Source organism: Littorina saxatilis, linkage group LG5 (assembly GCF_037325665.1).
Source record: "Littorina saxatilis isolate snail1 linkage group LG5, US_GU_Lsax_2.0, whole genome shotgun sequence".
In the NCBI taxonomy this organism is placed as follows: domain Eukaryota; kingdom Metazoa; phylum Mollusca; class Gastropoda; order Littorinimorpha; family Littorinidae; genus Littorina; species Littorina saxatilis.
The window spans coordinates 12,699,658-12,709,657 of NC_090249.1; the positions used below are offsets into that span (position 1 = coordinate 12,699,658).

The 10,000-nt window shown below is 42.3% G+C and overlaps 1 long non-coding RNA gene across 1 annotated transcript; it reads right to left on the reverse strand.

Moving 5' to 3' along the window:
* Positions 1-4,998: 4,998 nt before the first annotated feature.
* On the reverse strand, positions 4,999-9,450 carry LOC138966319 (uncharacterized). The gene is made up of 4 exons (XR_011455667.1): positions 9,374-9,450; positions 8,723-8,850; positions 7,910-7,993; positions 4,999-6,054 (listed from the first exon to the last, which is right to left on the reverse strand). It is a non-coding gene; the product is annotated as an uncharacterized lncRNA (long non-coding RNA).
* Between the last annotated feature and the right edge of the window lie 550 nt (positions 9,451-10,000).

A 10,000-nucleotide genomic window follows, 5' to 3' on the forward strand; every position in this document is an offset into this window, starting at 1 on the left:
CAAAGCAAGTCTCTGTGAGTCAGCATATATCACGACACACCTGTGGTTAAAAACGCAGCAAACAGTAGCCCAAATTGTCCATCCCAAAAAAAGCAGTGAAACCCGTTCTCATTTACACACTTTATACCTCCTTCTGGCGCACTAAGCTGCACAGAAATCTAGTCTGCGCTGATGCAATCCTATGTGCAGTCAACAAGGATATTGTGCACACGTACACACATCGTTCGTTGAAAGACGTGGCGTTGCCAAGTTTTTCTTGCCTGTGTGTCAACGCTACTAGGGGAGACGAGGTGAATCAATGTAATTATATCATGAAGGACAGTGCTACTGTGTGGGAAGGTTGAACTACTTCGCGTTACTGAACAGACCTTGTGTTAGTGTGTGTGTGTGTGTGTGTGTGTGTGTGTGTGTGTGTGTGTGTGTGTGTGTGTTTTGTGTGGCGGGTATTGTTGTTGTTGTTGTTGTTGTTGTTGTTGGTGGTCGTGCTGGTGCTGGTGGTGGTGGTGGTGGTGGTGGCGGTGGTGGTGGTGGTGGTGTATGTGTGTGTGCGTGTGCGTGAGTGTGTGTGTGTGTGTGTGTCACCTGTCACCGTGCACGTTTGTGTGTGCACATGCGCGCGCGTGTGAGTATGTGTGTGCATGTGTCTGTGTGTGTCAGTCTGTGTCTGTGTCTGTGTCTGTGTCTGTGTCTGGAAATGCTGTGTCTGTGTGTGTCTGTGTCTGTGTGCGTCTGTGTCTGTGTCTGTGGGTGTCTGTGGGCGTCTGTCTGTGTCTGTCTGTCTGTGTGTGTGTGTGTGTTTGTTTCTGTGTCTGTCTGTGTGTGTGTGTGTGTGTGTGTGTCTGTGTCTGTCTGTGTGTGTGTGTGCTATGACAGACACGGGACGAATCAATACATAATCACCAAAGTACAAGGTCCCTGTACAAGACTGAAGGTTGAAGTACTTTGTGTTTTTTCCACTAGTGTAATATGCTCCTCTCGTGGGTGAGCGCTGCACAGGTGTATGTTTGTGGTTCGTGTTTGTGTGTCAGTGTCAATGTCAATGTCGGCCGGTGTGTCTTTCTTTGTGGCTTTGTCAAAGATCAGTGTAGGAAAAGGTTAAAATACTTTGAGTCTCTCTTCCTGTATTGCCCCCGAGTCGTTCATCTTGAACACACCGCCAGTACAACTGGCCTTGACACGGAACGATCCAAGGGGGGCAATCTCAGTCATCTGAAAGAGGGAAATCCAAACGCAATCCGCCTTGTTCGATTTTATGGGCTTGGACGACAGAGAAAAATAAGAAAAGCAAAAGCTGGAGTCCAGTCTGGACGAAACTGCTATCAAGAACGCAGAATTGATTTTTTTCTGAGGTTTTTTTTTTAGCCGTAAGCGCCATGTTTATCGGAGCAGGAAACTCTTCCAGAGTGAGGCCCCTTTGTTGGTTTCACTGCGGCCGCAAATGAACAGCAGTTATGAGAAATTCGAAATGAGAAATGGCGCTTACGGCTAAAAAAAAAAACTCAGAAAAAAATCAATTCTGCGTTCTTGATAGCAGTTTCGTCCAGACTGGACTCCCGCTTTTGCTTTTCTTATTTTTCTCTATCGTCCAAGCCCATAAAATCGAACAAGGCGGATTGCGTTTGGATTTCCCTCTTTCAGATGACTGAGATTGCCCCCCTTGGATCGTTCCGTGTCAAGGCCAGTTGTACTGGCCGTGTGTTCAAGATGCCGAGTCGTTGGGCTCTATGTGTATGTAGTCCTTGTTTGTTGATCGTGATATCGTGTGCGTAGCTGTGTGAATGTCTAGATTTGCGTGAAACAGTATGTATGTATGTATGTTTGCCTCTGCCTCTCTTTGTGTCCGGCCCTGTCTGCACCTCCCCCCCCCCCCCCCCCGGCCCCTCCCCCCTTCTGTGAATTCTTTAATCTCTACAAATGACGTCAGCTTTAACGTACTTCATTCTGCTCTTTTAGGGGACATAGAAATATCTTTGGAACTTGGATTGACTGAATGGTTTTAAATCACAATACAACGTTCTTTATTTTCTTCAATAGTAAACCTACCCAATGCACCCGGTGTAACACGAGAAAATTACTCCCACGAGATTTTTACTCCGGAGTAAACATTTCGTACGAAAAAGTTACTCCCTTTACGAAAAAAAGCACTCCCCCATTTCACGAGAAAATTACTCCCCAAGACAGGTGAGTTCCGAGTAAACATTTCGTACAAAAATGTTACTCCCATGACGAATAAACAACGAATAAATTACTTCACCCAAACACAAGCAATTTAACTTCCCATGCCAGGTGTACGAAATGTTTACAAGCGCTTAGAACTGTACCCACGGAATACGCGCTATATAAGCTTCATATTGATTGATGGAAGGAGGGTAGCGCGACATTCGTGTGCGCGAGATCACTTATTGGCATTATCCCTTCGCCCGCATCCCATTTTTGCGTACGAGATTTTTACTGGAAGTAAAAAAAATGGGGAGTAAAAATTTCGTGGAGGGAGTAATTTTTTCGTGCCTTGGGGAGTTCTTTTCTCGTACGAAAAGTGTACTCGGAGTAAGAATTTCGTACGAAATATTTACTCCGGAGTAAATTTTTCGTGGAGTAAAAATTTCGTGTTACACCGGCAGTGGCTCCATTACAATCTTTCTTTTGGGCGCACAAGGAGCACAAGCGTTTTGAAATTTGCCACAGCCATACGTCTGCGTCTGCTTCTGTGTCTCTATAATTATTATGCGCCTGTGTGTCGATGAACTAGGCCTGTGAAGCCAGGCGGGTGGGTAAAAACGTCCAGATCAATCATTCAACTCAAGAAGGGCGTGACCGTCACTGGGACGACAAGCCGTAGTTTTCTATCAACAGTTCCACTGCCTGTCAAAAAGTTCAATATATAATGACTGGGTAAGGTGCACGAGAAACGCATGTTCAGGGTTACATGCACCATGGAACTATGGTGGAACACGAACGTCATAAGTGATAAAGGAAATCTTTCGATAAATAATTACTGGGTATGGAGTGCATTTTGAAAAAGCATGTTCAGGGTTGCGTGCAGCAAGCCATCTATTGCGTAACAGGTCCGTCAAAATTGAGTTCGCCTACTTATGGCTGCATACTAGTGATGTGAGCCTGGTCGAAGACCACGCTATCCTGCCCGGACAATGAGAACAATTAATTCGTAAAGAAATTGCAGTTTTCGACTCCTTGCAAGAAGGCACACAAAACTTGTTTTGATTTCAAATGGATAGATGCCTGGTGCGTGACTCAAAGCCCTAGCTGAGAGCTCCGTGCACCTAGAAGAGTCAAGCACAGTAACTTTAAAGAGCAAGCCAAGAGTGCAATAAGGAACGCGCGCGGCAGTAATTAAGTAAACCGAGACTTCTTTGTAATTATCAGTATTAATTACAAAGTACGAGAATTCTGTGTTAATGTAACTGACACTTAGAATTCGTCTGTATGGCGGAATTTTAACACCAAAAGTCAAAACTAATATCATGCAGCTTGCAAGCAATATGACTATTCCAACTGTTATCTTTTTAATTACACTATGTGCTCAGAGATGATAACAACGACAACCATTTTCTTTCTTTGTCAATATCACTTTCGGTTCATCTTTTAACAGCAAACTAGCGGTACGCATCTTCAATTTTAGTTATTGTGTTAGTGAGGTAATAGTTATCCAGCGGTACGTATTAGTGCTAAGCAGAATACTATGTTATTTGCGAATATTATTTTTGGCACTGATGTGCTGTCATAGTAAATAATTGTATATCGACTTTTCTCCAGAACGTCGCTCCAGAAGACGTCACACATGATGACTGTGACAATTTCACATTTGTAGAGCAAGCAATTATGGTGCACGACTTTTTGTTGATGAAAGTATGCTTTGGTTAAATTTATTGTTGCTTTTTGAATGGGTCAAAATTGTGCCTCCCTAGCTGTCTCTTTTTCATTCAAGTTAAGTAAAGGAATGCATCTCTTGTTCTTTTTCTGTGTGCTGTGGGCTGCAACTCCCAAGTACACTTGTGTTTTTGTTTGCTTTTTTTTTTGCCGATTGAAAGCAATCAGCAACAAGAGTCGCGCTACCCAGGTGTGTGTGTGTGTGTGTTTGTGTGTGTGTGCGTGTGTGCGTGTGTGTGTGTGTGCGTGTGCGTGCGTGCGTGCGTGCGTGCGTGTGTGTGTGTGTGTGTACGTGCGTGCGTGCGTGCGTGTGTTTGTGTGTGTGTGCGTGAGTGCCTGCGTGCGTGCGTGTGTGCGTGTGTGTGTGCGTGCGTGCGTGCGTGTGTGTGTGTGTGTGTGTGTGTGTGTGTGTGTGTGTGTGTGTGTTTATGTGTAATCAGCCATTTGCATTTCTGGCAGAATGACCGAGGTCCTTTACGTGCCACAGTAGTTACACGGTGGTGGGAAATATTAGTGAGTCTGCACATAATATTGACCATTGCTGTCCCTCCCCGGCAGGATTCGAACCCGTGATCCAAGGCTCACAGCGTTGTGTGCTCCACCAACTGAGCTACCAGGCCGTTAAGGGATACAATATTTACTTTATTCATTAATGATTATAATTATTTTATGCAATTATCACAGTAATCACACTCTAAACAAAAGTGTTCCACTCCTGAACACCCTTTCTGTAACCACTTCTGAACACCCTTTTAGTAGAACACTTTTGGAACACTTTTGGAACACAAAAAGTGTTCTATACACAAAAAAGTGTTCCAAAAGTGTTCCAAAAGTGTTCCAAAAGTGTTCACATCTGAACACTTTTAAGTGTTCACCCTGCTGTAACCACTTCTGAACACATAAAAGTGTTCAGGTCAACACTTTTAGAACACTTTTGGAACACTTTTGGAACACTTTTAGAACACTTTTGGAACACTTTTAGAACACTTTTAGAACACTTTTAGAACACTTTTGGAACACTTTTAGAACACTTTTGGAACACTTTTGGAACACTTTTGGAACACTTTCATCCTGCACTGTCATACAATTCAGAAAGACATTAAAATCAAATTTTGTGAGCAAAGAAGCATTTTTAATTGACAAAAAGAAATGTCTGCAGCAGTCGCAGAACAAACGGGTCTGGGGTAGGAATTGTTGAACACATAATATACCGAGCAACAAAATTCGTCATTGTTTGATTGACAAAATCTTCATCAATTATAGAGTTAGAATTATTAAACTACAAAAGTTTAATGAAGGCATGTTTGACCTTGCTTTTGTGTGATTATTTTGATGCTGTGACTGTTTTAACACACGGGACAAGCAGGTTTATCGTAAAACACATAATGCGCGCTCGCAGCACGTGCAAGTAGAGCAGGAGAAATCTGATGTGGGAGATGTGTTCACTAATGCATTAGCAACCAAAAGAGACCATTGCACGCTTGCTGCCAGTCTCACTTTTGAAACAGCCAGGATGCCAAGATTAACACCACCAAAATGCCAGGTCGATTTAAAGCTGGGGGTGATCCAGAAGCGCTGGCATGTGCTTTAAACGTGCATGTGTCAACAGTTTATCACCTTCTGCAATGTTCTGGTGACATTGGAAGCACTGCAGTTATGCAACGCGGTAGATTTTTTCGCATTACCCCAATAAGACAAGATCGCAATTTCCTTCCACAACGTCTTCGACATCGATTCAATTCAGCCGCTGACAATACCAGGAACATCACTGGAAGCAACCAGTGTCCGATCAGTGGCCAGAGAACGCGATGAAGGCTGACTGAGCGAGACCTCCAAAACTTCGTTTTGTCCCGTGTGTTGAAACAATCGCAGCATCAAAATACTCACGCAACAGCTGTGTCAAACATGCCTTCATCAAAATGTTGTGGTTTGATAATTCTAACTCCATAATTCTTCGAGATTTTGTCAATCAAACATTGCAGAATTTTGTCGCGTTTCTTTTGTTGCTCGGTATATGTTGCTATTAAATAATATGAACGGAGCTCTGGTAAACCCCATCTTGAAAGTTCACACACGAAAGTCCGATAACAAAAACACCCGTCAGAGTTGGGAGGATTCCAGGCCCTTGGTCTTTGGTTTAGTTTTCAACTCGCTGTCCGGAACATCCTGTTCGAAATAAAAGTGAGTTTTAGAACATGATGCATTTCCAACTCTTAACAGGTTTGTGTTAAACGTTTGTACTTAATTGGTAACACTGAAGTGTAAATCTTAACTAATAGTGGACTTCTTCTTGCTGTCAGCAGATCTCCAACAATCGCAGTTACAGGTAAACTTTTTTTATTCCAGAACGGGCATAGGTCACATAACAGAGAACAAATACGTCACGTCCAATTCGCTCTCACCTTCCCAACACACAATGACACTCGCATGCACGCACATGCACACACGACTGAATGTAAAAAGTAATCCCTCTTGAAGCAGGAGTCTGTCCCTAAGAACAAAAAGTAGAATTAAAATAGGTCTTTCGCAAGGATTTCATTAGCGCGTGGCCACTCTGGAAAATTCAAAATGGCACTCTACAAATTGTTTATATAAGGTAAGCAGTAAACCGTACTGCTAATGTGGCGAGGCCTTGAGCACGCCCGTTTTCCTTAACTCGTTCTTAACCTATGTGAACCCAGGGAAAACACCTTGTCAACAATCACTGGAAGCCAAAGATCACTGTCGCAATTAATCGTGAACTCCGATGAGTTTTAGTTCAAAGAAAAGGGTGTCATATTGAATGCACCCTCTAGTAATCCGTTTGTAAAGAAACTACCTAAGTTTTGTTGGTTTGATCTAAATAATGAATTATAAATATAAGGAAATCATTTATTATGTAATGTATTCTATATTATAGAATGCATTCCATAACGTCCCGAACTACCTTCTATGATAAAAATGCATTCTATTTACACAAAATACCAAAATGCTTTTTATGATAGAATGCGTTCTTTAACGTCCTGAAATGCATTATAATTTATATGCATAATGTCCCGAAACTACAACAGGCCAGCCCCGCAAAGAAAAGCAGAACTACACACACACACACACACACACACACACACACACACACGCACAGAGAGAGAGAGAGAGAGAGAGAGAGAGAGACAGAGACAGAGAGACAGAGACAGAGAGAGACAGAGAGAGAGACAGGGAGAGAGAGACAGAGACAGAGACAGAGAGAGAGCTGTGTGTGAGAGTGTTTGTAGATCTGCTTTCGAAGCAGGGACCATACCGAGCTGGCCTGTAGAAGTTTTGTGGCGCTTTATGGAATGCATTCTATCATAAGAATGCATTGTTGGACGTTATAGAATGCATTCTATAATAGAATACATTTCTGGGCAAATGACAAGTATGATTGAATGCATTCTATATTATACAATGTTTTCTATTTTATAGAATGCATTCTATAAATATAGAATGTGTTCTATGATATGGAATGCATTCTTTAATATAAAATGCATTCTAATTTCTATCATAAGTTTCTAAAATATTTCATTATTAAGATCAAACTAACCAAAACTTACAAACGGATCGCTTTTAACTCACGTGATCTCAAGCTAAACCTACGTGAACCGAAGGAAAACACCTTGTCAGCGACCATTGGAGGCCAGCGATCACTGTCAAAACCAATCATAAACTCCGATGAGAATATTTTCAAAAGAAAAGGGTGTCATATTGAATGCACCCTGCATACACAGTTAGCGGCAATGGCAGATCCAAGCGGATCAGCAGCGTGTTGTCTGTTGGCCATGCTTTGACTAAAGCTGGCCTCAGTGTTTACGGCACTACTTTACCATAACGAATGGAAATTCTGAGTAGACTTAGTTCAGGAAAACATTTTATCATTGCAGGCCTCAGCACTCACTGAACTTAAAAATATGTATATTTTTTTCCACCTTTTAAGGAGAAGACTGCAAAATAAGGCAGCATTCTCAAAATGTAACTGCGCTGTATCCCACAGAAAGCTTAAACTTACATGAAGTGCATCCACAAGGTTTCGTCGCATTACTGTTAGCTCCATCTCCAGAAAGTGAACTGCCTCAGCCAAGCAGTATGGTTCCTGCACACACAAGATGCATGTTAAGAAATCAAACACTATTTTACTGAAGTTCCACATCGTAGCAACACTGACAAGTGTTCTGATTCTCATACTTTTGTTTATTGTGAAACTGTGTATCAACATTTAGATTTCTGTCAAATGTGGAAGGAGAGGGGGCTGGCTGTGTGTGTGTGTGTGTGTGTGTGTGTGTGTGTGTGTGTGTGTGTGTGTGTGTGTGTGTGTGTGTGTGTGTGTGTGTGTGTGTGTGTCCACATATGAGTTTGGCGACTGTCTGGTGTGTTTTGCACGGAGATATTAATTTTGAAACAGAGTATTTCAGCAAATAGAATAATCAATGATTCCGCAACCGCCGGCACAATTGGCCTAGTGGTTAGGCGTCCGCCCGGTGATCGGGAGGTCGTGGCTTCGAACCCCGGCCGGGTCATACCTAAAACTTTAAAATTGGCAATCTAGTGGCTGCTCCGCCTGGCGTCTGGCATTATGGGGTTAGTGCTAGGACTGGTTGGTCCGGTGTCAGAATAATGTGACTAGGTGAGACATGAAGCCTGTGCTGCGACTTCTGTCTTGTGTGTGGCGCACGTTAAATGTCAAAGCAGCACCGCCCTGATATGGCCCTTCGTAGTCGGCTGTGCGTTAAGCAAACAAACAAACAAAACTTATCAGATCAATTTGAAAGTCAATATTTCTCTGCAAAACTACACACTATATGCAAATGCAGGACATGCGTACCTTGGTAAACACGTCTGGGTTGCCGTCAGTGCCTCCTGTTCATCCTCAGTGCAAGAAGAAATGTCCGCAGGTTACGCCCACATCGATTCGCCACATGGGCACATCAGCTCAAACGGCTTCCCAGTTCCCTGAAAGTGTGATAGATCTGTGAAATCAAATACAACCAAGCATGCATAGAATTATTCTAAATTGCGCACACAATCAACCTGGCCACTATTATGATGAATGTTGTTCATTAATGTATGCTGATTTTAGCCTACCGCTTCACTTTATCTAGCGTGCAGATCGTACATCAAGGAAGAAGAAGAATCCGAAAATCTGCAAATGTATTGCTCTGACCACAGGCGGAAGGTATCGTTCACTGGACCACCATTATAATTATAAGGAACCCCTGGACATACAAGTATAACAATAACACAAAACCAAGCACATCAACCAGAATAAAAAATCAACATCAAATTGAAATAGAGTTTATTTACCAACGCAGAACTAATGTAAAAGGTCCACTGATCAGCTGAAACCGTTGCGACAGCAAAATTAGAGAAATTGTCTTCAAACGTCCACAGATACAAGTAACAGGAACATGTTACAACAAAAATACGAGTGACTAAGCTTAGATGAATTAATACAAAATCTCAGCAAGCAACTTACAGATAACAATCGGAAATCCTGAGCCAAATCAACGCAGCGACAACGCAGACATGGTCCACAGATCTAAAAGTGTCAACGTTCTTTTTTGGTCCAGCTGAAGCATGATGGGACAATTAGTAACATTATTGAATTGTAAAAATAAAAATGCTAATACTTACCGCTTATTAGATGTCTCAGATGAAATAAATGTTTGATGAAAAAATATAAGCACAACACGATTAAAAACAAAAACAAAAAAACGTCCCGCAGCGGTCTAGGGGGTATAAAAATTATATACTCTAAGCGACGCTAGATCCCGACGAGTCTCCGTAGCTCAATCGGTAGAGCGCTGACATGGCAAGGCGAAGGTCTCGGGTTCGAATCTGCTCATGGTCCAAATATTTTTAATGTATTATTTTATTCGGAGCATGACTAAAAGACGAAGTGGAACACTTGTGGAACACTTGTTGAACACGTGTGTTCACCTGGTGTTCCACTGTGCAAAAAAGTGTTTACCATGTGTTCCAAAAGTGTTCAGGTAGCAGAAGATGCTTCAGGATAACACATTGAGAACACTTTCTGTGTTCCAAAAGTGTAAAAATGTGTTCACCCTAACACTTTAAGTGTTCACCCTAAACACTTTCAGTG